Source organism: Cyrtonyx montezumae, unplaced genomic scaffold (genome assembly GCF_038088225.1).
Source record: "Cyrtonyx montezumae isolate F1298 unplaced genomic scaffold, pur_monq_1.0 scaffold_24, whole genome shotgun sequence".
Taxonomy (NCBI): domain Eukaryota; kingdom Metazoa; phylum Chordata; class Aves; order Galliformes; family Odontophoridae; genus Cyrtonyx; species Cyrtonyx montezumae.
In genome coordinates, this window is record NW_027071981.1 from 6,005,899 (window position 1) to 6,032,612 (window position 26,714).

The following is a 26,714-nucleotide window of genomic DNA, read 5'->3' on the forward strand; positions in this document are numbered from 1 at the left end:
AGGCAGTTGCTCAAAGACAACACCTTTCTTCACAGCTCAAACACTTTGCCCAGTTTTGGTTGAGGCTTGTTGCTGTCAGTATGACAAGACCTGTCACTTGCTGTCAGAGAGCTGATTGATAGATTCAAAGGTATCTCCATCAGCTGTTTGATCACACATTGAACCAAACTGCTCCTTGTCCTTTACAGCTCACCCAACCTAAGGCGAGACTTTTTGCTGTATGCCACGTGTGTATTCTGCATGTGAGGATGCACAATGATTCGGGTGGAGAGCTGCTACCCTTGGTCAACCCTTATATGGTTTTAAGCAAGCAATTAATAACAAGGCTGGAAGTTGAAATTCTAGCTGTGCAGAACTTACCACACAGGCCTTGTTCCAAATGCTGTACTTGTAGTGGAAGTACATTCTTGCACATATGTAGATCTAGAAATACTCATTGTTTAAACAACGACAACAACAACAACAAACCTCTAGGCTTCCATAATATCCTTGCATCAAGAAACGGCATAGGGCTATGAATGTATGCTGGTGCCATGGACACAGGAGCCCAAGTTTCAGAGGAGACAAGCTTGTGACTGGTTACATAAATTACACTTTCTCCATCTCCTCCTCTGCCAGCTCTTCTGTCTCATGGCTACATTCAAAAAGTTACCTCTATTCAAGACAGTCAGCATGAGTACAAGTACTGAGGTCCTCTTCTATGGCATCTCCTGCCCATGTCCCCAAGGGTCTGGAGCTGGGCCAGTTGTTCTCCAAATAGCTACATCTTTCTAGAAGGCTTTAGGGTCTCAAAAATTCACTGTTGCTGACCTTCTCTGATCTCTCAGCTGGCAGTTTTCCACAATGCCATCAAGCTGGATGCTGTAACCTTTTAAAAAACATTGTTAACGTAGGTTAAAATCACAGATGCATTTTAGGTTTGATTTCTCTTTTAGAAATTCTAAATTACGCCGCATATTGGAAAGGCCTGGTTTGGCTCAGAGCCATTCTGATAGATGTCATATTGCTAAACAAGATGGGCTTAGAAATATGCCTAGATGTTTCCTTTTTTATTTCAAACAAATACAAGCAGTAGATTAACATTTGGCTGACCCTGGCGGCAATTGCTAAATGTAATGTTTAGAGCAATCTAACACTCTGATCCTCTGTGGTCCTCCACAATGGAACATTGTTTTCAAACAGCTTTCCAAGTTGTACAAAGCTTGGGCATTTCTACAACAGGAGTCTGACCTGCTGACCAGTGGATTAGTGGTCTCCAAAATGCAGGGCCAGCTGGCTTTAAGGGGGTTTCTCAACCCCGTTGTGTGGGTAAAGGAAAGGTGTTCCTGGGGCTGGCCATTTGCTCTTGAGTTGTTGATTAAAAATAATTCTTCTGTATCATTTATAAAGTTTGTGTGATGTACTGCTGAGGAAAGCTTTCCATGAATGGGGAAACCAATGCCAAAAACCGTGTAAGCAAGCAATAGAGTCGAATCATGTGAGAGAAAATTAAATTTTCATGTATTGTAAATGAAATATACATTAGGGACTCTCCAGCGACCTCCAGATTCTGTAAGTTTTGGATTGGAGCTAAAGACTTAAATCATGTAGCCACAATGGCCTGTAACACATATATGGAGGGTACTGCCTTGCTACGGGCCTGCAACAGTAAACAAATGGAACTAGTTTTGGGGAACTGCTATTGACAGTAAAATTCTAATTTTGCTCCAGCTCCCAGAACAGATGTACCTTGGAGTCCATAGACTGCAATACTTAACTGCAGCTACTCAGCTGTGACCTTCAGCCTCAGGCTCACTGCAATAAAATTTTCATGCAACCATATGGAAGAATATTTTAATAGAGATTTACTGTCAGTAACTGTCCCAAAGGAGCAAATAAGGAAGCTGTAACATATTGCGTACAGTAAATCAAGGGGACTTCAATGGAAAAATGAAACCTCCCCGAGGCAAGCATCTTTAAAATTACAGGCAACACTTTGTACAAATATGTGTACAAAGGACTAGATATGCACTCGGTTAAGCAACACAAAATGGTTTTGATTTGAAGATATATTTATTAGAATTTATTTATTGTGTTTTGCGAGCGGTAATGGGGGAGGGGGTCATCTCGCTGGGCTCACCAGCAACTGCTGTGCAACTTTGGATTCATCGTCTGTGATGCAAAACAGGCAAAAGTGGAGAGAAGGGGGGAGAGCGAGCAAACACCGAGCCAGTGAGTTCATGTGGCAAATGGCATCTCCCAGCAAACACAACTGCAACTGCGCTCTCGTGGCCTCCCTGTCCATGCTGGAAGATTTTGCTTGAAAGCAATTACCTTTGCAATTGCCCGGCTGCTTCCTGCAGCTTTGTGGAACTGGAAAGGAATGAAGGAGAAATTCCTGCTCGAGTGTGCAGTAGGAAGCAGGAAACAAAAATACCGCATCTTTGGAGGCTGTTCCCTGCTGGCAGTCCTCCGGGGATGTTCATGCAGAGTCTGAGAAACATAAATGGGCAGAAATCAGTCCATTTGGAGGTGTTTAGAGACTTAAGAATTCCCCCAGTAGGGCTTCAATCTCTGCCTCTTCCTTTGCCAGTTCTCTTGCAGGAATCTCTGCAGCTGGATAAAGGGAAACGGGAGTCTGAATTTCCCCTCTGTTCTCACACTGAACACACACTTACTCATTTTGTTCCTCTAATGAAGCTAATAACATGACAAGGCAATAAATCAGGAACAAATAGATTAAATGCTTACAGAGGTAAGGCTGAGTTATCCTTTATAATGTTCAGTACTCAGTGTCATGTAGAGAACAGCCTACCCAAAATCACACAGATGTATGTTGAGCGCACTGAGTCATGAAGTATGTGATGAAAGAAAGGCATAGCAAAACCCAGAAAAAATGCCGTAGACAAGTAGCAGGATGCAAATCTGTCTTTCTGAAAGAAAAGTGGAGTGTTGTGCATGAGGGACACCAGGAAGCCATAACAAAGGCTGAACAGGATGAGTGCAGCATGAGGATTTCATTCAGTGGGTGCAGCAGTGAGAGAAGCAGTGATAACCAGGTAACATGAGCACATTCTCATGGGGTTGTGTTAGGACCCATCCAAACCCTTCCTGTATACAGTTTCTTGTCTAGAAAATTTCATCTTCTCATGAGCTCTGGTTATGAGGAAGTGATAGCTGCTGAAGGCAGAAGTAGTGCAGGATCGTCCTTGGCTCCTGACTGCTGTTTCCTACAGCTCCTGGCTCATCCAGGAGCTGCTCTGGTATCAGCAACCTAGTTCAAAAGAACTTTATGATGTCCAATTTCAACTATTTCAGTTGAAGGACAGGTTTAACCTAAAGCCTGTCAAACACCGAATTAGAACACCTGCCTACCCTGGATAGCAATTAGAGTTATTAAAAAGGACATTTTTATGCAAAATATTCTTAAATCGTATTTTCCAGCCATTTTTTTCATTATACTTCGTAGCAGCTCCCTGAGCACTCCTGTTCTCCTCACACTCATCTCTCTCAATCGGCACGGAGCCCTCCCCCCCCCTCCAGTGTGAGCACCACCATCTCACTTAACTCTTGCTCTGCTGTGAACCTTCTGCTTCCTACATTGGTGAAATTGGGCAGAAAGTAGCTTTTAATGAACTACAAAGATATCCCAGTATGGGCTGGTTTTGTTTTCTGTTTTCTTATGTTTTGATCCAGCTCTAGTTTTGGGTTTGGACTAACCAAAAAGTTCCCCAAATTGTTTTTCCCTTTTGTTCAGTGTTCCCATTCCCATCTTGAAATTCCCTGTTCGGAGTGCCCAAATGAGAGGACAGAAAAAGTTATGTTTTGCTGATCCACTGTTGACAGAGCCTTTTGAAGAGAGACAGATCACTGCCAGTCTCTGAGCATCACAGAGATTGTCTCTTCTTAGCTCAGTACCATTTAATCACCTGCAGGCATCCCAATTACCATAAGCAGAATTACTATCCCAATTAAGCAGCAGTCCTTGCCACTTGGTGTCATTAGGCTTAATTTGGTTCCTTGGGAAGTGTCCTGATTAAGTTGATTACCTGATTAAGTGGGTGTACTCTATATGATGGGCCTGATGCATCAGTGCTTTATGCCAGTTCTGCTTGTTGATTAAAGCGCTATTATGGCAGCGTAGGAATAGAGCAATGCCAAGGTGAATCTGGCCCATTGCTTCTAGCAGTCCTTGTCCAAGCTTGCAAAGCACTTTGCATTTTTAGCAGGAGGTCACTGGACAGAAATCACCCCTGGGATTAATTCTTCAATTCTGGGGGAAATTAAATTGGGGTGAAATTGGGCAATTGCTTTTGTTCTAAGAACAAAATGCTGAAATTAGCTGCCAGGGAGGTATAAGGAAAGAGGGCTTGAGAAATGAGAAATAGGAACATTTAGAATTAAAATTAAAATCTAGCAGCTCAAGTTGCTACTGTTTTGTCATCTCTTTTCATGCCGAGAAAGTAGCGGTGTGGCATATCAGCCCAGTTCACCCAGGAACCCAAAAACTCATGTCTAGGAATACGGTCACAGATATGAAGTCTTCTTAACTCTGTGTTTCCTGGACACTTCTGGGCCTGCCGTGAAACAGCACAATATTAGGAGCGACATTCATTCACTGGCTGACATCATCAAAAGCAGTGATATCATAAGAGAAATTAATTAGGCATCACAAAGTAAAAAAAATGTTATTTCTGGCCCAGTCATGAATAAGAGGGAACCAAAGTGTGAATAGTAGAGAAAATTCTATGAGTGCTTTCTTTTAGACTTCTATTTTATGAATGAGAAACGCTTCTGAAGCATTCTGTCTTTTGATGCAACTGTGACAAATGATGGCATTCAAAATTTGCAGGCTCTGCATTGAGTATTAGTGCCATACCTAAATAAAACTTGTAATAGGATTAATCTCACCTAGCTTTGGGCACGTTTGTTGGGAAAGTTTGTGCAGGGATGTTGTGTCTAGACTTCCTTTGTAAGCAAGGAAGAGAAACAGGAACTCCTAGAGTCGATTCAACCTGAAACAGATGTCTGCTTTTGGACAGTCTGTACCAAGTGAGTCTCTTTGTATAGCCTTAGAGGTTAATACCGACACTGCAGCACCCAGACTTAGCAAGGTGAACCAGACCTGTACTCTTCACTGAAGTTGTTCTAGTGGGCTGCAGACATGCCTGTTGCTTTCAGCAGAATGTGTTGAGAAAAGCATCTATCCATCTGGCACGGGGTGGAGGGGTAATATCTCTGCTTACTTTTATCTCTTGTCCCTTTCATCCAGAGCATATTGCTGCAACTGAAGTTAATACAGCTATTGGCAATGATATGAACGTATTCGATTTTTTTCCTCCCATTAGGTTTTCTTGGAGGACAGGAAGCAATTTTCCCTTCTGTCATGCCATTTATCTAAGGATAAAGGAGGAGGGATGCAAACCTGCATTAAACTATCTTTGCTAACAGAAATCAGTTGTCCGGCAATATCTGTTTGATCTGTCCAGCTGATGGAAGAGATACAGAGCAAACTAAGCTGATGCTATATTTTCGGGGGTGTTAGCCAGCTTTTATCCATCTTTTGGTGCAACAGGGGGTCTGTACGGTCCAAGAGGAAGAGAAGAAGGCTTGTCCAATGGGCCCATCAGGGTGGAAGCATAGCTTAGGTGCTTTGAAAGCCTGGATATGATGGATGTGGTAGTAGTAGATGCTCTCCAGGTAAAAGATTCTTAAAATAGCACATAGCTGTTGTAATCCCTGTGTCTTCTCTTTTACCCATCCCTCTTAGATAATCCATTCCCTGAATAGTCCTGCTCAAGGACTGCTTAGGGAATGGAGAAATTTCTCTCTTCATTCAGCAGACGATCTCCAGGAATCCTCCCTGTAGCCAGCAGTCTCACCGACTTCTGTGGCAGATGCTTTCTGTGCTGGGAAGTGACTGGATCCCATCAGACCAACTTCTCCCTAGACATTTTCTTATGATTTTATGATAGCTCCCACTAAGCAGATAGTCTAGCCCTGATCTCAAGAACTGAAAATAGTGCTTTGGACCACAGTACCCAAAAATGCCCTTCGAGATAACTGTGAGATAGAGGTGTATATCACTGAGCAACAACACATTTAAATCTTCTTTTCCTTTAGATAATTTAGCCCCATATCTCCTGTTCTTATCAGGAGAGTAAATAGTCTGAGCTGGGGAATTTATTCTGAGATTTATGCGTAAGCACTAGCAGGACAGATAGAAAAGTAGGGAACCTCATTACAGCATTAGGCTGATACACACCAGCTGGACAATCTGGCCCTTTGTACTGAAATCCTGTGAGCATGTACATTCAGCTGTTGTGACCCGAGCATGTGCAGTGCATTATTTCCTCTATCTTTGCAATCTGGCAAGAAACTGCAGTGCCCTGAAAGGTTACAGATGTGTCCATAAAGTTAGCAGGGTGACTTGCTCAACTGCGTGCATCACAGCTCCTATGCTGAGGTATCTGCGAGTTTGTTGTGGTTTAACCTGACACAGCGTGAGGTTCCCGTGGGCTAGCCGAAATCTGGGCAAACATGCCATATTCTGCAGTAGAGTTGTGTGGAATCAGTGCCTGCTGGAACAGCCAGTTCTCCTTGGCTGCTTGGTGCAGATTTTCAGTGCCATCAGCATGCAGTGCAAGTCTACAAGGAGGCTCAGGCTCCCACATGCCTCAGCCTGGCTTCTGCTGAATAATTGGGCATAGACTTGAGTCACTCTGCCACTTCATTCCATGCTCCTGAAAGCACATTCCTTGTTGCACTGATAGCAGTGATGATTTTGCTGTTTGCATCACTGGGGGCAGGCAGAATTTGCCCCTTTGGCAGTGATGGATTGGCTTCTTGTGCCCTGCTCATGCTTCACACTCAAGGTCTGCTGTTTGGTTTTGGCTGTCGATGAGGCATCTCTGCTCTGTGACTGGATAAACACAGCCTTTGGGAGCAAGCATCGAGTCTGAATATTCACATCAAATGTGCTGCAAACACTTCCTAACAGTTCTTCTGTGCTTCCTATGGGGTTGGACACTCTGAAAACATTCTTGCCAGCAAATGTGTTCACTCCAACAATGACAGGAAGAAAACACAGAAAAGGTGAAAACATAATTGAATCCAATGCCTTTAAAACTGGAATGAATGAATATTGCTATAAAATATTTTCACTAACCTCCCAGATGTCTCTCTCATACTTTGGATGAACTTGGCTCAGAAGTACTTTTTCTTTCTTTCGTTTTTTTTTTTTTCTCTTTTCAGATTTTGCTTTTTAATAAGATTTTGAACAACATTTTACAACCGATAATAAAAAGGAATATTAAATCTGATACAGTCTTTCATAGCTGATAAAGAAAAAAGTATGCTGTAGTCTGCTAACACATCACGCCCTCCAGGAAGGTGTTGGTGCCTTGGAACTGGAAACAGGCCTGGGCCCCAAAATTCAGTGCTTTCCTGCATTTTGTGAGGTAGATGTTTTAGGTTTGTAAACATACGTTCCTACAGCTTTCAGCATCACAACCAGAGTCTTCATTGCTGTCTTATGTTTGTAACATGACATAAAAAGTCAGGATGTGCCTTAGGAGATATCCACCATTACAGATCTCAGAAACCTCACGAGAAAAGCTCATCTCCAAGAGTTCTTGTCATATTGAGGTCAAAATCTTTTAAGAACATGGCTGTTCTAAGGAATTAAATCTGAACCTGATGTTAGCACTGATTTAATCTTGCTTGTAAACTTCCAACTCAAGCCAAAACCTCTCTACATGCGGATAGCAGGAATGACAGCTTGATGGATCTGAAACTTTAACAGTTGTGTACAGTTGGGATTGCTAAGCAAGATGAGAGATATTTAGATCCTTGGATAGTCCTATAAGGATATACAAGCCCTTCACAGGCTTGTCAAACGAAGAGCAAATATGGATTTATGTATTGGGATGAAGGAGACAGGAACCTTCCTACCAGTGAAGGTTAGGAAACCTCTCATATTTTCTCCAGTGACATGTGTGCTTGCATAAGCCAAGGGGTTTCAAAATTAATATCCTGCATGGCAGAAGCAGTTGAAGTGTTTCCGGGAGACCCTTGAAAAGGAATGAGACCTTCAGGTGATCAAGTGTTTTGTTAGAGATCTGTTTGTTTGCTTTTACAATTAAAGGAAAATCATAGCCCTGGCTTGATTTCGCTTCATGGATTAGTCTGTGCTAATTATTGCTATTAATAGAACTGTGAGTGCTACAGGTCACAAACGTGCAAAGGCTTGTACAGATATTTTGCATGCCTATTGCATCCCAAGCTGACAAACGACCGCCTGCAACATTAAATGGACATGTCTTTGCAGGATCCGGGCACGAGAAGGGGTTTGAGATCACTGTTTTGCTCAAGCAGGACCAGGGCCCGTAGAAAACATAAAAGTAACTCCCACCATTCAAACACAACTCCTGATCAACTGCTATAATTGAGACTCTCTAGATAAGACTTGTATGGGAGAAAGTAGTATGGAATCACAAATGAATGACAAAGTCAATTAAAACTAGCAAAGAAAAAACAGCCTCCTTGCTCCTGATAAGGATCAGTTCTGCTTCCCCCGCACTGGCTTCATCCAAAGCCTGCTGTGATCAATAGTATTTCTCTTCAAAGCACTTTGGGTGAAAGCCTGTTGCAGCACATTGCCTACAATAGGTTGCACAGGTAGGCATTCAGAAGGGTCTTAAATGTCTCCATAGGAGGAGCCACCACCACCTCCCTGGGCAGCCTGTCCCAGTACTTTGGCATTCTTACTGAAAAGAAGTCCTGCATGTTTGTATGTTCCACTTTGTGTCCATTGCCCCTTGTCCTGTTGCTGGGGACTACTGTAAAGAGCCTGGCTTCATCCATTTGTCTCTCACCTCCCTATAGATATTTATAAACATTAGTCAGATCGCCCCTCAGTCATCTTTCTCCAGGGCTGAACAGCTCCAAGTCTCTCAGCCTTTCCACATACAGGAGATGCTCCAGGCCCTTTATCATCTTTATGGCCCTCTGCTGGATTCCTTCTAGGAGATCCCTGTCTTTTGTGAACTGTGGAGCCCAGAACTGGACACCAGTACTGTAAATGTGTCCTCTCCAGGGCAGAGTAGAGGGGGAGGATCAGATCACCTCCCTCCCTCACCCTTCTGAGCATGCTCTTTGGACTGCACCCCAGGATACCATTGGCCTTCTTGTCCACAAAGGGGCACTACTGGCTCATGGCCAGCCTGTTGTCTGCGTCCAGACAGTTGTCCATTGCCATTCCTCTCCATACTGCTTCTGGAAACACGAGTGGTAAAGGGTCTTTTGTGAAGTATCAATGCCAGCTTCTTCCTAAGCTACAGTGTAAGCGGGAGTCACATGGGAAATGGAAACCTGAGGATGCAGTTTGAGCTTTGCCATACAGGCCTGCAAGTCCTGAGGTGTGAATGAGGAGCAGCATGCTTCATGCTATTTTGGGGTTCTGCGTTTGAGAGATTAGCTTTAAGAACTAGTGTTATACCCAGCAGCCCCCAGTTGTAGTCCCATCCAATTTCTCATCTGCCAGAACTGAGTATCTACCCAGTTAGTATCAGCAAAAATGAGGATTCTCAAAAGGAGCAGGGGGCCTAACTTTGAGTTTTTTAATTCTTTCTCTAGAACTGAAATCAGCTCTGACAAAAGTTAAAAATATTCTGTGATACGAATTTATCAGTGTTCAGGCAAGGGTAGTGTAGTGGAAATGCTGTCAGGCTTGAACCAGTGATTGAGCATCTAGTGGGAAAGCAGGTCCAGCCCAGGGGAGCTCAGATGTATGCAATGTACCTGAGTGACCAGACCTCATTTAAGGGTTGGCAGTGGAGGCAAAGTTATCTTGTTGGAGATCCTTGGCTGTTTAAGGTCTTCTGAGGGTAAGCAGATTCTTTTCTTTGTTTCTGTGTCCACAGCTGCTGCATTTGAGCATATCCTCACTCGCTGCAGTCTGGGTCTTGGCTGCTGTGCTGTTGCTGTGCTTTGTGTTATAGGTAGTCTGCAAATGCAACATTTGTGCCACACTGTCACTGATGTGATACCAACCCACATTCATTAAAAGGTTTGTAATATAAAGGAAAAGAACAGTGACTTGAAGAGAATACTGAGGCTGCAACATGGAGCTGCTCTTCTGAAGCATACATTTTCATCACAGAAATACTGTGTTTTCTTTCCAAGTAGTCATAGTGTGCACTTCTGAAGAACAGTAACGAGGTTATTGGTAGGTGATACATTTTACAAATGGAAGATAAAGAAGAACAAATACAATTTCCTCTAAGTTTGGCATAAAGTCTATTATCTCTCTTACTATTGTCCCATAGGCCAGTAGTACAGCTTTCCTAAAGCATCTGTTTCCTAGATTATGTGGTACAGTTTGTTCTCTTAAGCCCTGTATTATTTCTATGAAGATCAGTGAAAATGCTTAGCTCTCCACACCTATATAGGGTTTGTGGTTTAAAAAAAAAAAAAAGAAAAGAAGAAAAATGTCAGGTTAGACATCTAAGTGCATACTGAGGTACCAGTATCTTGGAACTAGTGTCACTGGTGGAAGAGCAGCAATGAAAATTGTGCTCTGCACTTAGGTTCAGGGAGGTAGGTATCAGGCTCCTGTGTTTTGAAAATCTTGGCCAAGGTCTGCAAGTTGTTTCCTGATCAGGCATACTTTATCCTAGTTCAGAGAAATATTAGAATCTATCTCAGCAACATCTATAGGCCTCAGCTGAGGTGAAAACTTCATTGTGCTATGCCTTACTGTAAAAATAACTTTTCCTGTGCTCTGAACAAAAGCTGTAAAAAGCATGTCAGGGGTAAGGAGAGGTGGCATTCCTCCTCTGCAGAGAGGAGGCAGAAGTTCAAATGGTTTTATGGCACTTGGTCAGGAGTCTCTGACAGAACTGGGAAAAGACCTCATACTCTGTTTTCTTCTCAGTGAGTGATCCTAACACCAGAGCAGCTCTTATCCCAGTGCCTTCCCTTGCTGGTTTTATTAGTGTGTGGCTGGACCTTGGCATTTGAATCAGTCCTGGTGATCATTAAGCAGCATCTTGCAGGACCTGGGTGCTCGGACTATTAGATCCATTCTACATAACTGATATAATTTACTCTTGAAAGTCAGAAGGGAAAAGGACCCCCTAAGTTTTGATTAGACACTAAATTCATTATTTCACATTAGAATTGCCTCACCAGAGGACCAAGGATACTTATTTGATTCAGTAACGAGAGCTCCAAAGGGTACTAATTTAGTAAGACTATTGACTGTTCATTACTGTGATGTTGCTCAAATAGCTGAGAGCATGTGCGGTGTTTAATGTGATCTTAAACATTACTATCTACGGTAAATCAGAAACAGGGCACAAGTGCTATAGCTGCTGTTTAATGATGTATGAAAAAGCTGCCTGGTAAAGTGCACCATTAAGAAAAGCTAAAACCAGTGCTGAACAAAGACCTGATGAAATATTGATATCTTTGCAGCCAATACAGTTTCTTTTTACTTGGAAAGTGACTGAAGTCAGGTTTTCTGAAAAATCACACTGAACTTCAGCAAAGCAATATCATCAGTGAGGTGGTAGCAAATTATATATTAAGGGAAAAAAAAATACAGTTAGTCTTTAATGCATCCATATTCAGTTTAGGGACAGAAGAGTTCCAATTCTTCCATTGTCCCCTTTCCATTAAAATATGAACTTTTCATCACCCTATCCCAAAGTTTTTTGTTCAGTTAGAGGGATGATCCAATTATATGAAATAATAATAATCAGGAAGCCGGTCTATTTTAATGGATGAAGTAAAGGATATAGATTTCATCCCACTTCTCAAAAACATAAACCCACTGTTACTGAGGGAAGTTCTCCCCTGACAGATATCACTGTAGGCTCTTGGGCAGAACATCGTGGCCCTGCAGGAGATGTGTGTGCAGGGAGGATGCTCCCTTGCTCTGCACAGGTGTAGATGAGAGCATGACTCTACCTAATGCTGTTACACTGCTGCCTAACTTCAGGCCAGTAACTTGCATCACTGCTTTCCAGTATTTCACTGCAGAGAGAGTGTGCTTGTGGGCATAATTCCAGTATAAAGTGGCTTCATTTCTTTTAAGCCAGAGAAGCACCTCTTCAGCTCTTTGTGCACTGTGACTCAAATGTCTGCAAATTAGGCTATTCTTGTTTAATGACAGCTGTCTTGCCTTCCACTTTTGCTTCATTTTCCTCCTTTCACAAAGCTTGAGCTGATGTGTAACTGGGGCTATGGTGGCTTCTATAATTTACTCTTGAAAGTCAGAAGGGAAAAGGGCCCTGATGACTGCTGAGTGTGAGTTTTACTGGTCTCATTGAGTCCCATGGTTCATTCAGCCTGAAAATTAGTGAACACAAATATGAGAGGGCAGCCAGAAACAACCAAAGCAGTGAGGTATCGTTTTTAAAAAATGGAGGAAGTGCTTTTTCACACAGTACATAATGAAATTGTGCTACTCATTGACACAGGATGCTGAGGAGACCAGAAGAATAAATCTAATTCAAAACAAAATAATGGGATTAGGCAACTTTATTAGCAGAGCTCCATTGGTGGTTATTAATGAACTGGGTGGAACCTTCATTTAAGCAAATTCTGAAGCCATTGATTTTTAGGAATCAGGACAGTGTACCAGGAGCGGATTATGCTTGCCTGTCACTTAGGTTTCTACCATTGAGAGTGCCACTACCAAGGCTATGGACCTTGTTCTAAAGCAGAATAGCCTTTCTTAATGCAAACAAATTGAGAGTGTGAGGCAGACTGAGTCCAGCTGATACCCACAGGTCTGTGCTCTGACAGGGAGTTTCACATAAAGGATAAAAAAGGAGCCTGAATTTCAGGATTTGACGTATTTCTGCAAAGGTGCTAGCACTGCTGATGTTCCAAGATGAGAAACCACAATAGCACAGGCCTGCATCAGAGCAGCACTGTGTGCAGCACTGTAGCTATATAAAGCTGCCTGGTTTCTAGTTTGGAAAAGCTCAGGCACTTTTTCCTACAAGACAGCATGCAGAGCATCCTGGGGGTGCTTTTTTTTTTTTTTTTTTTTAACCTGTGTGTTCTTTGTAACATCTGTGTTGTCCTTAATTCTTAAAATCCACCTAGTCCTGGGCACAGCTCCACCTGGGAGGTCATACAGCCTTAACAGGAGCTGTGGTCTCATTGCAGAGGAGTATGATGGCCAGACATAGGGTTCCTAAAGTACTAAGTGGACTCCCTCTGCTATATGGAACCAAATTATTTATCCTAGATGTGGTCCAAGGCGCTGTTGCATGGATCCTGCCCATGTACCGATCTGCTTGATATTGTACCAGATAAAATGCCTGCACACATGCACACGTATATGCTGCCTGAGAGGTGAGCAAAAAAGAAAGAAAAATCACGAGGTAAAGCTGTGCTCCAGCAGGTAACAAGTTATGTGGGGCCGCAGCATAGCTTTCTCGCAAGTGGGTATTTTAAAACTAAGTAATAAAAGGGATTGCTGAGATAATTGATGTATATCTGTGGCATTGTGCGAGAAAGTGCCCTGAAGAAAGATCCTGAGACAGGCGGCTCATTCAGATTGTAATTAACTCACAAAGAGCAGGTGAGGGGAGGGATAAGCCTCCAGCCTTTTCACTCTTCTCCTTAAACAAAGACCTTTACAACTGTGTGTATTAGAGCCTTTGGTCTGCGAGTTTTATTCTCACTCACACCATCATAAAAGATTTAGAGGGCTGTATCTTTTTGATTACTAATTTATGCTGTTTACAGATGGGCAAAGTAGGAAAGCACTGAAAACTCTTAAGAGCCATGCTTTGCTGTTAGAAGAAACTGGTGTTCACCAGACACTGCCTTTCAACCTGATATAGGACTTTGTGTGTCTGGAGAGGAAGGACAGACCTGAAAGCAGTGTGTTCTTCGTTAGGATTAGGGCACTGTTCAGCAAAGAGGACTCTGAGGGAAAAACTAGGGATAGGAATGATCCTGGATTGGAAATGTGTGTGATGTAGTGCTTGATGTTGCCCTGAACTGTGACAGTTTACTATCTTAGCTTTGGCTGCCTTCTTCCATGTGTTTCCCTGGGTCAACATGAGATTGGCCATGTACAAAATACCCTCTTTTCCCCAAGTACTTTGAAGCCATGTTGTCCTGCCTATGTTTTACAAAGGGCAGAAAATATTTGTCTACTTCACAATGATATGCCCCAAAGCAGTCTTTTCCATTGTCAGCTCATAAGGCTGCAGGTACAGCACAGTTGCCATCGCCTGCTTGGGAGTGCTGTGCTCTCTGCCACTCCTTGTTTGGTACCAAGCCCTGAGTTTGATCAGTGAGAGACAAGTGTGCAAGGGATGTAGGTACAAGTCATCTATGAGCCCCATCTGGGACCTCTGCAACTTCGTCTCTATCCTTCTTGCTCCTTTTCTATTGCTTTTAGCCAAACAGAAATCTTTCTTCCTCCCCAGCAATGCAGTCAGGACATCAAAGGCCTACACATTATAATTCCTTCCATTCGCATCTTCTTCCTGGATTCTTTTTAAACTCATTTCTTCATTTAAATACGTGAACAAAGCCTTTCCTCTCCTCAACTCAAGCCCTGAATGGATCCAGACACACTTTAAATTAAAATAAAAAATGGTATTGGGATGCTGTCACTGCTTGAGAAAAGCCAGAGGAATCAAATTAAGGCCATCACCATCCCTAATTCACACATTTGTGGGAAGGCAAATTGAGAGTTCAGCACTGTGGCTGAAAGACAGAGTCCCAGTTTGTCATGTTCTCATCTGAAAAAGCATGTCTCAGTGATCTGATAGATTACAGGGACCCTTTCCTCTGAAACAAAGATGTATGAGGCTGGTGGTGTAAAATAGTGGCGCTGCAGAAATCCATTTGAGGATGCGTCCTCCATTAAGCATGTAAACAGTTGTGCTGAGAATGCTTGCTTGAGGTTGGGGTGTTGGCTGAGCTGTGACCCAGGTAGAGCCTTACTGGGAAGACATTGCCATGTGAATGTTGAAGAATGAATTATATCAGGGTCACACTTTAACTATTGGTGCCCAAGTAGCAGCTATAATTTAGGGTGCAGGGTATAGATGTTTTAGTATTAGTGAGCTTAGCTGCTGTTCTGTAGTTTTGCTCGCTAGTATGTGCACAGGCTGCAGGTGCTCTTTTAAAATGTTTCCTCAGATCTGCTCTCTTTAAGCCATAAGGAGTTCTGTGGAATGACTCCCAGAATTAAGCAGCTTCACAAACAATTCACTTTTCTAGAATTCAGCAGAGCTAAGAGAAACGTTTTATTATGAGGAAAGGCTAGCTTTGATGTCCATGGAAGGAGGGAGGAAAGCAGCTGTCATAAGTAGATCTCTGCTTTTCAGAAAGTTTAATAAAGCTCAGTGTGTATAGGTCTGAAATTTGCACCATGCTTTCAAAACATGCTAAAGCATGGGCAGTGCACACACAAATGCATGCACAACAATCCACCTCTAATGCCAGCACATGGTTCCCTGGTTCAGAATAACCCTCTTCCCTGAAGGGCCACGTGCACAAAGTGCCAGTACATAACGGCTCATGTAACTGAATTTTAAACTCCTGAAAATAGCAGCTTAGATTGGAAGTGCTGACATAGGCTTAGTGACAGCAGTGCCAATTTAACAGTTGTATGCACTATGGAGTGTTCTTGCAACATTCCTCATTTGAAAGACAATCTGTTCATGGTATAGGCTAGTATGGTTTAAAGAAAAAAGAAATTGGGGGGAAAAAAAAACCTGTGGTCTTGGCTGACAAACTCTGTCAACCAATGCAATCTGTGCTCCTGATGTTTACTGCTTGAAGCTAAATAGGATATTTAGCCAAATTTCAATTCCTGCTACAAATAAAACTCAATTTGTGTGTGTGTGTGCATGTGTGAGAGAGATGATTGCTCATTTAAATGACAACTTTATATGTGATAATTATAGTCATTAATGAAGACACTTACTTTACCCATAGATTATGAGGATAAAAGGAGATCGCCCAAGAATCACGTTCTGGTATAGACTTAAGTCAATAGGAAAATTAGTCCAAATACTATCCGGAAAATTGTTCTTAAATAATGCCCTAAAGGTTAAAGGAACAATGGATGTAAATGCAATGGAAGACATTTTAAAAGCACACTAGAGGTCACTGTTGCTACTTGAGCAAAAGCTTTTTTCTGCTTCCTTTTAGTCCCTAAAGAGCAAACATTTCAAGGGGTGGGGGGGAGGAGAAAAAGTAGTTCTGTTTCTACATATTTTAAAGCATGTGCAGTTTGATATTCTGAAAAAATAAACAATATATTGATATGGAATGTGTGGTTGCATTATGGTTGTGAAACAGTATGTGCTGTATGTACGAAGAGCTTGGAGTCATAGGACAATACAGTTCTACTTTGTGCAGCATCTTTCATACAAATGGCATCCCCCAAACACTTTATGGGCTGTACTATTAAATAATATAGCTTTAAATTACAGAGATAAATAATCAGTGGGAGAGGAATTAAATGTTACGGGCAAAGGACAAAAGAAATGTTCTATATCTGAAAGCTGTGCAAAAGGATAAATTACAAATCGGAGCCAAAGATAAGTGAAGAAGCCAAACAATTAAGCTTTGTAATGCAGGAGAAGATACCTCAGTCTTCCCAAATTATTCATGAGCTGTGTATGAAAAAGGAAGCAATCATTTTATATCATAAATATAGCCCTGTGCCTAAATGGATTTATAAATGTGTGTGTGTAATGTGTGTGCCTGTGCATATATAAATATATCTGGAGAAGAAATCCCTGTGAATGCACAAGGGTGTAGACACTTGCTATAACTGCAGGACAGGACTGTGGCATGTTGCATTTGTGACAGCCTTCAGCAATTAAAAAGGGCTGATTTTAAAGGAACACTTTTACTCCTTGATGTAGCGAATAAAACTGTACATTTCATGTAATGGGAATATTACCATGGGCTTCAGAAGCAGAAGGTGAAATGTTCTTTCAGAACACAGCTCATCTTCCCTGAGATCTTGATTACCTCTTAAATGCCATTACATTTCAGCAGACAAACCTGTTTCTCTAACAGCTGTGGAAATTAAGATACTAGTGTAAATAATAACAATAATGAACAATGAAAATGAGTGTGAAGGCAGACTGACTATTTTTGAAGGACACCATTTTTCCATCTTAAAACACTAGTTATCCCTTTGTATTTCAGAGATTGCACTGATTTTGGATGTGGCTAAAGGTGGTTTCCCATTGGTGCGTGGTTTATATGATGAGTTCCTTACCTGCTAAAGACATTAGGATCCCAATTTCCAGCTCCCTTGGAACAGTGCAAGAGCCTGAGATACTCAGATGTTCCGTAGTTCACCTCCATAGGTCTGCTGACCCTGCAAGCAAGGAACTCAGGGATTATAATCTCAAAATTCTGTCATTTTTGGTGATAAGCCTTATCTTTTGCAGGCATCTGCTGTCTAACTGTCCCTTTTATCTGTATGTCTGGGGTTTTCAAGTGTCTGGCAGCCCATTCAGCTACTGTGCTGATTGGCTGCAAGATGTCTGGACAGTTAGCCTCAATCTACGTGCCTGTGGCCCTGTCTCCTGTGTTGCTGTCCTAGCATCACTCTCTTCTAGACTCTTCAAATGCTGGCAGCTCAGGGTAATCCCAAAAACTGAACAGAGTATTACAGAAATAGCAGCAAGAATTTCTGTTCAGGTATTTCCCTATGTACTCTGCACCAATATATAAATTTTCAGTAAGTCAGGACCATGTTAAAGCTGTGGACTGCTCTACTATTTATTTTTTTTCCCCAGAGCTGTAATCTCTTGTTGTCTTTGCTTGAATAGTTTCTTCTTAAAGCCTTATAGATGGATGCATCTTTCATGAAACTCTACCCAGACCTGCAATGTTTTATATTTAGGCAGCTAAAGCATTGCTGGGTGACACTGGACATACACGGTCAGTTTTCTGCAATGGTATTTGTGTGGATGAAATTTTTCCCTTGGACTTCTTTGGACTGAGCAATGTTCTTCATTCTGTAAAAGGCCACCCTAATGAGTGAAGCCTGTGGGTGAAACTGTACAAGTCATTCAAAACTGGTACTTATGAACTTTGATATTCAGTAGTGGTCTTGGATATGCATTTCAGGGCACTCTGATCTTACTGAGAGAGCTGCCCAAGCATTTTGTGGAAACCCAGCTCCCATACCTCACTGTGGTTGTGAGGTTAAGCTGGAATGAGGGAATTAATAACTTATGAAGCCTGGCAGATTTCAGTTCTCTGCTCTTGATTTGCCTGGTCATACTGTTCTTCACTGACATTTTGGCATTACTCTTTGATCATGTAGCACCTGGCCCTGAATCCTTGTATTTGGCCTTTATGAACATCCTTCTTCTCATCAAAGCCAGCAAAGAAGAGGAGATCATTAAGGAATTAAAAAAAAAAAATTGCAAGAGGAGTCCTTTCTGGTTTAGTGTAAGAACAAGAGATTCTGCAGAACAAGAAAGTCTTGGTAGAAGGTTCTACCTTTTCTCATTTAAGAGAAAACACAAGCCAAATGATGTTTTGCTACTGGCTCTCATGCCTTGTTTATCTAAGTTAGCAGCAGAGCCATGTTCTTCCTTCCTTTCAAGCCCATCTTCAAGTTCCATTCCTTCCATGCAGTCTTTAGTGAATCTTCCATGCAGTCTTTAGTTTCTTTAAAGAAAAGCCTATGTCTACTCTCCCTTCCATCATTCACCTTCTTAGATCTCTACTTATGAGCTGTGGACACCTTTTCCTCTTGCGTGTCTAAACCAAGACCAAGATATTGTGGTTATCTGTGAATTGCTGATAGCTTAGTTGGGGACCAGCTGCTGAATGGTGACTTCTGACCCAACCACTAAGCTGCACAGGTAATTTCCTGGTCCTATTTTTCTCTCCTGTCTCTCTTACTGCACTATAGAAGTGGGAATATACATTGCTTGGTGAATATGCAGCACCTAATATAATAGCAACTAGTTACTGCAGTGCATATTGTAAGTGGAAGATGATGTAGTGTTTTTAAGGATCAGAGTATTTGTTTTCTTGCTAGCCTTTTTTCCACATTTTTCCTCTTTGTCTGTTCAGAGGATACTTCTGCTGAATAACAGTGAAAATGTGCTTTCTTTATGGTGTACACAATGAAATTGTAAAAACTCTCAGTACTGCCTCTGTATTGCTGAGAAACAATAAAAACATGTCCAAGTATCTAGCAATTACTGCATGTGAGGGAGAGGGGGGGCAGGAAATAGGAGAATCATGTTGCATGCCCTTACTGAGCAAATATTAGCTCTTCAGGGTACTGTATTATCACAAAGCACTTAGGAAATCCAAATTATTATAAAACTGAACCAACCTCACTCTGTTGCTTCCCTGACACACAAACTCAGCAGCTACTGTTATTTTAATCAGATTTGATCAACAATATTAGGCAGGTAGTTAGCAGAAGAAAATTAACATGTTCACATCTCATGAGGGAGGAGATTCTTATTTTTAAGTCTGTTTTAGCTTCCCAGTATCCAGAGTGATTTCTTGGGAGATGAGCACCTCAGCCAAATGCACTGTACTTTATCTGCCTGTCTGTGGAAATAGCAGTCCCTGCACCCAGGTGCTTGCCTGAGGTCTCAAGCTTTTTTATTTGAGGTTGTTTTTTTGTTTTTTTTTTGAAGGAAAACAACTCCTATCAGTTTTAATGTGAGGAGATGAAGGAACTTTTAGCTTCACAGCTTCAGGCCTCATGCAAATGCTGCTGGCTGAAGCCTCTTTCTCTTGCAGTTAGACTCATAGGGTGCATCCTTCATTAGCCTTCTAATTAAACCTAGGTAATGGAAAATTGAAACACTTTGGTGGCAAGAAATGTCCTCAGAGGTTCTCCTGCCACAGCAGGGCAACCCAGCCAAACATTCTCATTGTCCAGGGTGCAAGGAGCATGGGCAAGTTGCTGAAGAGCCAGCCCAGGTGCAGCAGGCAACCATTTGCTGGGCCTGCTCCTCATCCACCCCTTCCCAGCTGGTTCAGGTGCTGGTTTGGCCATGAGGAATGGCTGTGGCCCTCTGGGGCTGAGTTCTGGCACCCTGTGGGCTTTCAGCTTCTCCTGGGAAGCCAGGGAGAAGCCTTTAGTCAGGGCAATGCTTTTCCCAGCCAAGTAGGTGACGTGGTCCAGAATCTGCTTAACAGAGCTGAAACGTGATGGCACAAGACATTTAACCGAAGTCAAATTTAAATCCCTATTAAAAAGAAGTGTTCTCTAGTCTGCACCAGGTCATCCATTCTGGTAATCTCATTCCATACTTCTTTTGTTGTTGAAAGAAGTAGTAGATTAATGGCAGCACAAATCTCAGTAGAAAGAGCGTGCTCCTTATAAGGCAGGCTTGGGGGAGAGGTGGTGGAAGTGGTAACATAACTTTGTTGCCTGAGAAAGTGGTGTTTGTACCATTTATATTTGAAAATCCCTCACCCCAGTCAGCATTGTTTAGCCAAATCAACTCCATCTGGATGAGTGGAGCTGAGGATTACCTGTCAGAAAAAGGCCTCGGTGGCACCCTGTACCCCAGTACCAGGTGTTAACCGTTTGCTGGTGGTGGTGGAGGATCTTTGTGGATGAGAGGCTGCTGGCAGAGGTGCAGCTGGGTGGGTTGGGAGGGTCTGAACAATGCCTGCTTGTCCAGAGCACTCTCCCAGCTGGTCCAGCCCTGCCTTATTGTTGCCTTTTAGAGAAATATGGTTGTGATTCTTTACGGTCTTGAATCAATATACAATCTTGCTAGACAAGTGAATGTTCACTATTTGCACCGCTGTCAACACATGATGTTTAGTGAGATTCCTGTGATGATTTCTAAAGCCCTAGGCTCTGGAGTCACATGAATATAGACTCATCCCTAGCTTCTTGTAAAGAAAAAAAGGAACAACATCAAACTTAAAAAACAAACAAACAAAACAAAACAAACAAAAAAAAACATAAATGAAAGTTTTTATCTATGTGAGTATAGAAGGCAAGGACAAAAGTGTGGTGCCAATTTGCCTGTTAGAAACAATACATGGCAAATAAAAATGGACATGGTATTTCTAAAAACCTCACAGTCTTCAAGCTTGTCTCACACTGGTGAAGGGGGAGGCTGACATGGTCACTTGGTGAGGTGTAAAGCACCATAATGCCACGCTGTGCTATTAGAGAGGTTTGTGGTATCTATGTTTCTCCCAGTACAGCCACTTCTGGGTATTTAATTAAGTAATGTGTAGGAGTGTGAATGTCCACACAACCAGTGTAAGGACATAAAATAGGCATTCACTTGCTGCCCTTTGGTGAAGGCTGTGCTTGTTCAAGGTCACCTGGAATGCTGAAAGGAAGGAGGCAGCTCTGCTGGCTTCCTGCTGGAGCAGTCTTGCAGCTCTTCCCCTTCACCCTGGGACATTGCTGCTCCCTACTGCTCTGTAGCTGCTCTCACTGACCAGGTACAAAGCTCTGCCTTCAAAGCTGCTGCAGATGCAAGGATGTTTTATTCACTGGCTTGTGGAGTGGGTCAATAAAACTCTAGTTCAGAGTGGAGAAAAGGCACACAATCCTGTACATCTTCAGAACTTGAATGTGAATTCAAACACATTTCAAGTAAAGAATTATTTAACTAATGGACTCCTGATGGCCCTAAGAAACCGATGAGACTGACTGTGAATGGACTATGTCCTCTGAAGGTTTAGGGCAGCCTCGTATTTAAGGCATTCCCAAGAGAACCGATACATGCTAAAGTAGATAAGAGGGGCTTACAGAGTAGTGTGTATGTCTTCAAAGTGTGATCTGGAGTGTGGACAGAAAGAAGAATGTGATCATGCCCTTGTCTTTTTTATAGAGGTTGTTTAATGTAGCTTTTTGGTGGGTTTTTTTTTAGCTGACTTTTTTATTTTTGAACCCACAAAACTGGCATATTACGTTATGTTTTGTGTCAGAGAAAAACCTCTATTACAGTCACAGGAAAATGTTTTGGAATTTGATGAAGAGAAGGAAGAATATTTTGCACCAACTCAAGCAATTTTTTTTTTTCTATTTCAGCTACTGAACTGGAAAAAAAATCAATGATTAGTACTGCCCTAATCTAGAGATATATATTTTAGGGATCACATTATGCTGAATATGTGCATTACATACTCAGAGTAAAAATCCATGCCATTATTGTGCCTGTTCTGTAGCCACTTTTCAAAGTGAAATATCTCAGCTATTTTAAATGACGTTTTTATTTTTGCAAAGACGCTAAAAGCAATTAGAAGGCAATATTGACTGTTCACTTGCCAAATTCCACTGTTCCAATGAAAGCTGCTTTTGAGTTACTGTACACAAGTGCAAAAAGCATCCCAAATCGTTTTACATACATTACAAGCAAACACAAAAAGAAATCACCATTTAAAAGAAAAGAAAATGCCATTTGTAGAAGAAATGCTTGCTCCCAAGTTGAAACTATGTGTCAGCCTAAAGCAATCTGTTAAACTGGAGTTATGACCCCCTGGAAAAAAAAAAAAAAGTAATTGCTTGCCAGGCAGATGCTGAGACTTGCAATTAAAGCAGAGGCATTGTGAGGAGAGGTCTCGTGGCGATGTTCTGTTTAGGGAAAGTTCTTAAAAAAAATAATAATAATAAAAAAGCCCTGGGTGGGAGAGGTAATAAATTTCTATCTTCTCTGTCAGTATGTTTTGTTGGTTACCTGTTTAGATGTCACTTTCTTAACAAGAGTGGAAAAACTGAGTTTCTTGCATATGACTGTGTACAAATGACCAGCATGCATTACATATGTTGTTAAAAGAAGCCGATAAACCCATCTTTCCAGAACAGAAAACTATACCCAGTTCACCTGAAGAGCTATTGCTTTCTGCTCAGGATGGGTTTATGTAGGAGGATCATTCTTGAAGGGATCATTCTTAGAGAGCTGAGCAGAAGTGCAGATATGTCATCTATTAACTTTTCCAATGAGCTGAAATATGAGATGGTGTCCACATCCAGGGAAAAGGATCAGGATCTCTCTACAAGGAAGTTTTTTGTCTTGAGTGGTCAGTTGTTTACCCAGGTTGACCTGGTAGTAGATTGCAGCAGATGCCACCATCCCTGTAGGTTGGTTCCTTGCTCCTGCCTTGTCCATGCTGCGTAAAGGGCTGCTGCCTTTGGTGTCACATTCTCTGGCTATGTGCTTGTATTAAAGTCAGTTGTGTTGTTGCGCTGTCTACTCCACTGTCTGCCATTAATTTATCTTTGGGCTGTGAGCCAACATGTGTCTTCTCTGCCTCAACGCTTGATTCTCATTAAGTCTGAGGCCTTGTTGCACCTTCTTGGCAGCGAAATACAGCCTTTACAGACAAATTTTATTTACACCCATTTGGTGGCCTCTTTTCACTTCTGATATGCTTTTTCTCCTTTTCAGTGCATACCCTGAAGGACTTCTGAGAGTTTTGCTCTTGGACCTGTGTTCTCATCACTGTGCTGTCTGCCTGCCTGCATGGAAAACTGGGACTTCATCTGCCAGAAATGAATGAGTTTTTATCATAATGGTCCAAGCAAATGTCATAATTCAGAGCATAGGAGGATCAGTGACGTGGATGAGTTGCACAATCCGTCTGTATAAACAGAAGTCGGGACACAAACAGAAGGAACGGCTTCCTCTCCTTTCAAGTCAAATATTATCCTAGAATCAAACTGGGGTCAAATTTTTGAAATCAGAGGGAATTCACCATATTTTAATAGGCTGACATGTAACTACTACTTTCTCCTCTCTTCTGTCTCTTTTCCTCTTCCACCTCAGGGGAACTGAGAATTTTTCCTTGGACATCCCAAACAGGGTTGATATATAGCTGATATTTTCTGGTGTTTGAGAAAACAATTTTTTCCTTCATTTCAAAAGAACTGTTGAGTGCCCCGTGGTTCATCTCTGAGATACGAGAAAGATAACACTGTTGAAATTTCAACCACAGCCATGCAGAAAAGGACAGGGAGTTACTGTCATGGAATCATACAGGACGATGGTTTGTACGCTGCTCTGAACATGGGATTGTAGTCTTTATTTAGAAATTATAAGTAAAGATCTCTGTTCATGGGATTGTAGTCTTTATTTAGAAATTATAAGTAAAGATCTGCTAACCACCCTACTGAGGGCACTTAGCTGTCTGTGATCTTCAGCCCAACTGCAATAAATGCAGATCAAATGTTCACCGTCCGTATAATAACAAGGAACTGATCCAAAGCATGTTTTTATTTTATGGGGATACCTTGGATCACGTGGTGTTCTATTATGTTATGTATGAATGCATCCTTATTTAAAGGAAAATAAGGGACGGAGCTAAAAAATGTAATAGCCTGTTGGAGCTCTTGATGCAACTGGAGACACTGTCTGAAAAGTAATGCCTTAGCCAACATCCATTAATAAACTTTGTGCACAATTTACAGTGCCATTTTACGTAGGTTTTTTGCTATCTTCAGTAAGCTATTAATGTTTTGAAAGAATTAAAATGGAAAATTTAAGAAAGTCTAGTGTCAGGGATTTAAAATAATACCAAAGCTTCTACTGACTTCAGTGGAAATTATAGGTGCTCTTTGGCTCTGAGAACACAGCATTTATACTTTGCTAGGTAATCATAAAGAAGCACACTGTGCAGAGCTTCATGCCAGATTCCCCATTATGCTACAGGAATGTCCCTATTGCAAAATAAGAAGCTCAGAAACCAGGGAGCAGTGTGGTGAGCGTGGCGGTGGGGCCTGCTTAACCTTTGCGCCTCTCTCTTCTGAAAATGCATTTTGACTTGATCTTTTATTATTTAACTGTTTACTGCTTGTACAAAGAATCTGTGCCTGATTGAGATCACCAGATGAATGGTGTGTAGTCAAAAATGCAGTTTGTTCAACAGTCCTTTTGTATGCTCGCCACTGAGTACAGCTTTCATTTATTATATATATTTTTCTTATCTATGTAAAATAAGTTATGGCTTTTTTCTTCCTTTAACAAACTTCCCCACAGTGCCTGTTCTTGCAATATCTGAGCTTATCAAAATTATTGATGACTCTTCTCTTCAGTCGTAGACCTGGGAGTGTGCTTGCCCCAAAAATCTCATGCATAGACTTAGGCACTTAATTCTGAGCACAAAAATCTCTGGGTAGCACATATTATATACAAGAATGTTGGTGCCTCTGAAAGGAATGTCAAAGCAGGCAGTAATTAAGGGTGTAAGAGGAGGCTATGGCATCTGTCTCTGCCCCTTTATCCTAGGACAGTAAAGGACATTTGGGAACAAGAAACAGCATAGCATCCCTAGGCTTCACTGACCACATAAGTACAGGGCAGAAGCAGAGACACTCCCATCGCTATTTCACATATCCATACTCCTCTTTCATCTCTCTCCTACTTGATAGCTGATGCAGCAGGATCATGCAGGAATTTAAAAAGAGAAAAAAAAAAATATCTGTAGACTTGTTCCTCTTCCACTCCTGAGTCCCGAGAAGGGTTCCTCCACAGGTTTTGTTTTGTCCTGAATAGGATGCATCTTGTGTTGTTTAAGGTGACGGAGATGTAGATGATGGGCTGAGAAACAGACATTTGAATGCTGTGGTTGATCAGTGGTGGGGAAACACACACTTACAGCCCATGGCTGATGTGACCTCTTTCCAACACCTACCATAGGCGTGGGTGAATCATGCCCTGGCTGTACTGCTGTCTGTCTGCTTGCTGTGCAGAGAGCCCTGATGACTGGCTCTGAGCTGGATGCCTGTAGTTGAGCATATAAAATAGGGGTGGAATCCTATTATTCCTGACTTTGGGGTGTGTCTGACAGATTTTTGGGCCCCTGCTCAACAGAGCACCAGGGCCCGTGCTTTGCTTCAAAGTCGTGCTCCTAGATTTTGCTGCAGGGAGGTGACATTGACCGCCTGCCTTGATGCCAGGCTGAAGTTGTTCCTTACTGTGCGTTTTATGGGGTATTTACAAAGAGTAGCAGAAAATATTCCACTGTCTCCAGCTGTGTGCGAGACTGCAGAAAATTCAGTGCAGATTCATTCGTCTGGACCAAAGTTGTAGTAGCAGTACTAAAAAAATGGGATGCTTAACCTTAATTTTTTTCCAAAGGGTCACATGGGTCCTCATCCCCAAAGCACGAAGTATCCGTTTCTATCACAGATGCTGCATTTTTCATCAGTCTTTGGCAAGTTTAAAAACTGCTTTTTGTGCTGTCAAATGTAAACATATTACAGAAAGGTACTTTTTGCAACTATAGGGGAATTTCCTATGGAACTTCCCTAACTGTCATCTATAACTATCATCACTGACACACTTTAGAGAAGATACAGGAAAAAGATGATTTTTTTTCTTTACTATGAGCATCACTGTTTTTTTAAGTGCAAATGAAGCAGAGGCTTTTCATGCTTTTGATTTTAGAAAATGCCTTCAGTTAAGCTGGACAATGTGTTTGTTTCTTCTGGAACAACACTTCCACGTTTCACCTAGAAAGGGAAAAAAGCCGTAGCTTTAGATTTGTATAAATATTTGCACAAAGTTAATTCTACAGTTTGTGCGTGAGCATCTTTAATCGCTTTAAATAATCATAATAAAGAAAAGAACCACTGTATTCTTCCAAGAAGAACTGTATGCAATTACATACGGAGTCTGAAGCAGTGGCTTAAATGTACAGGGTTGGTTAAGTATGGAAGGAATGGATTTGGCTCATCAAGTTTGAGATGAAACAGAGCTGTTTCTGGAAAG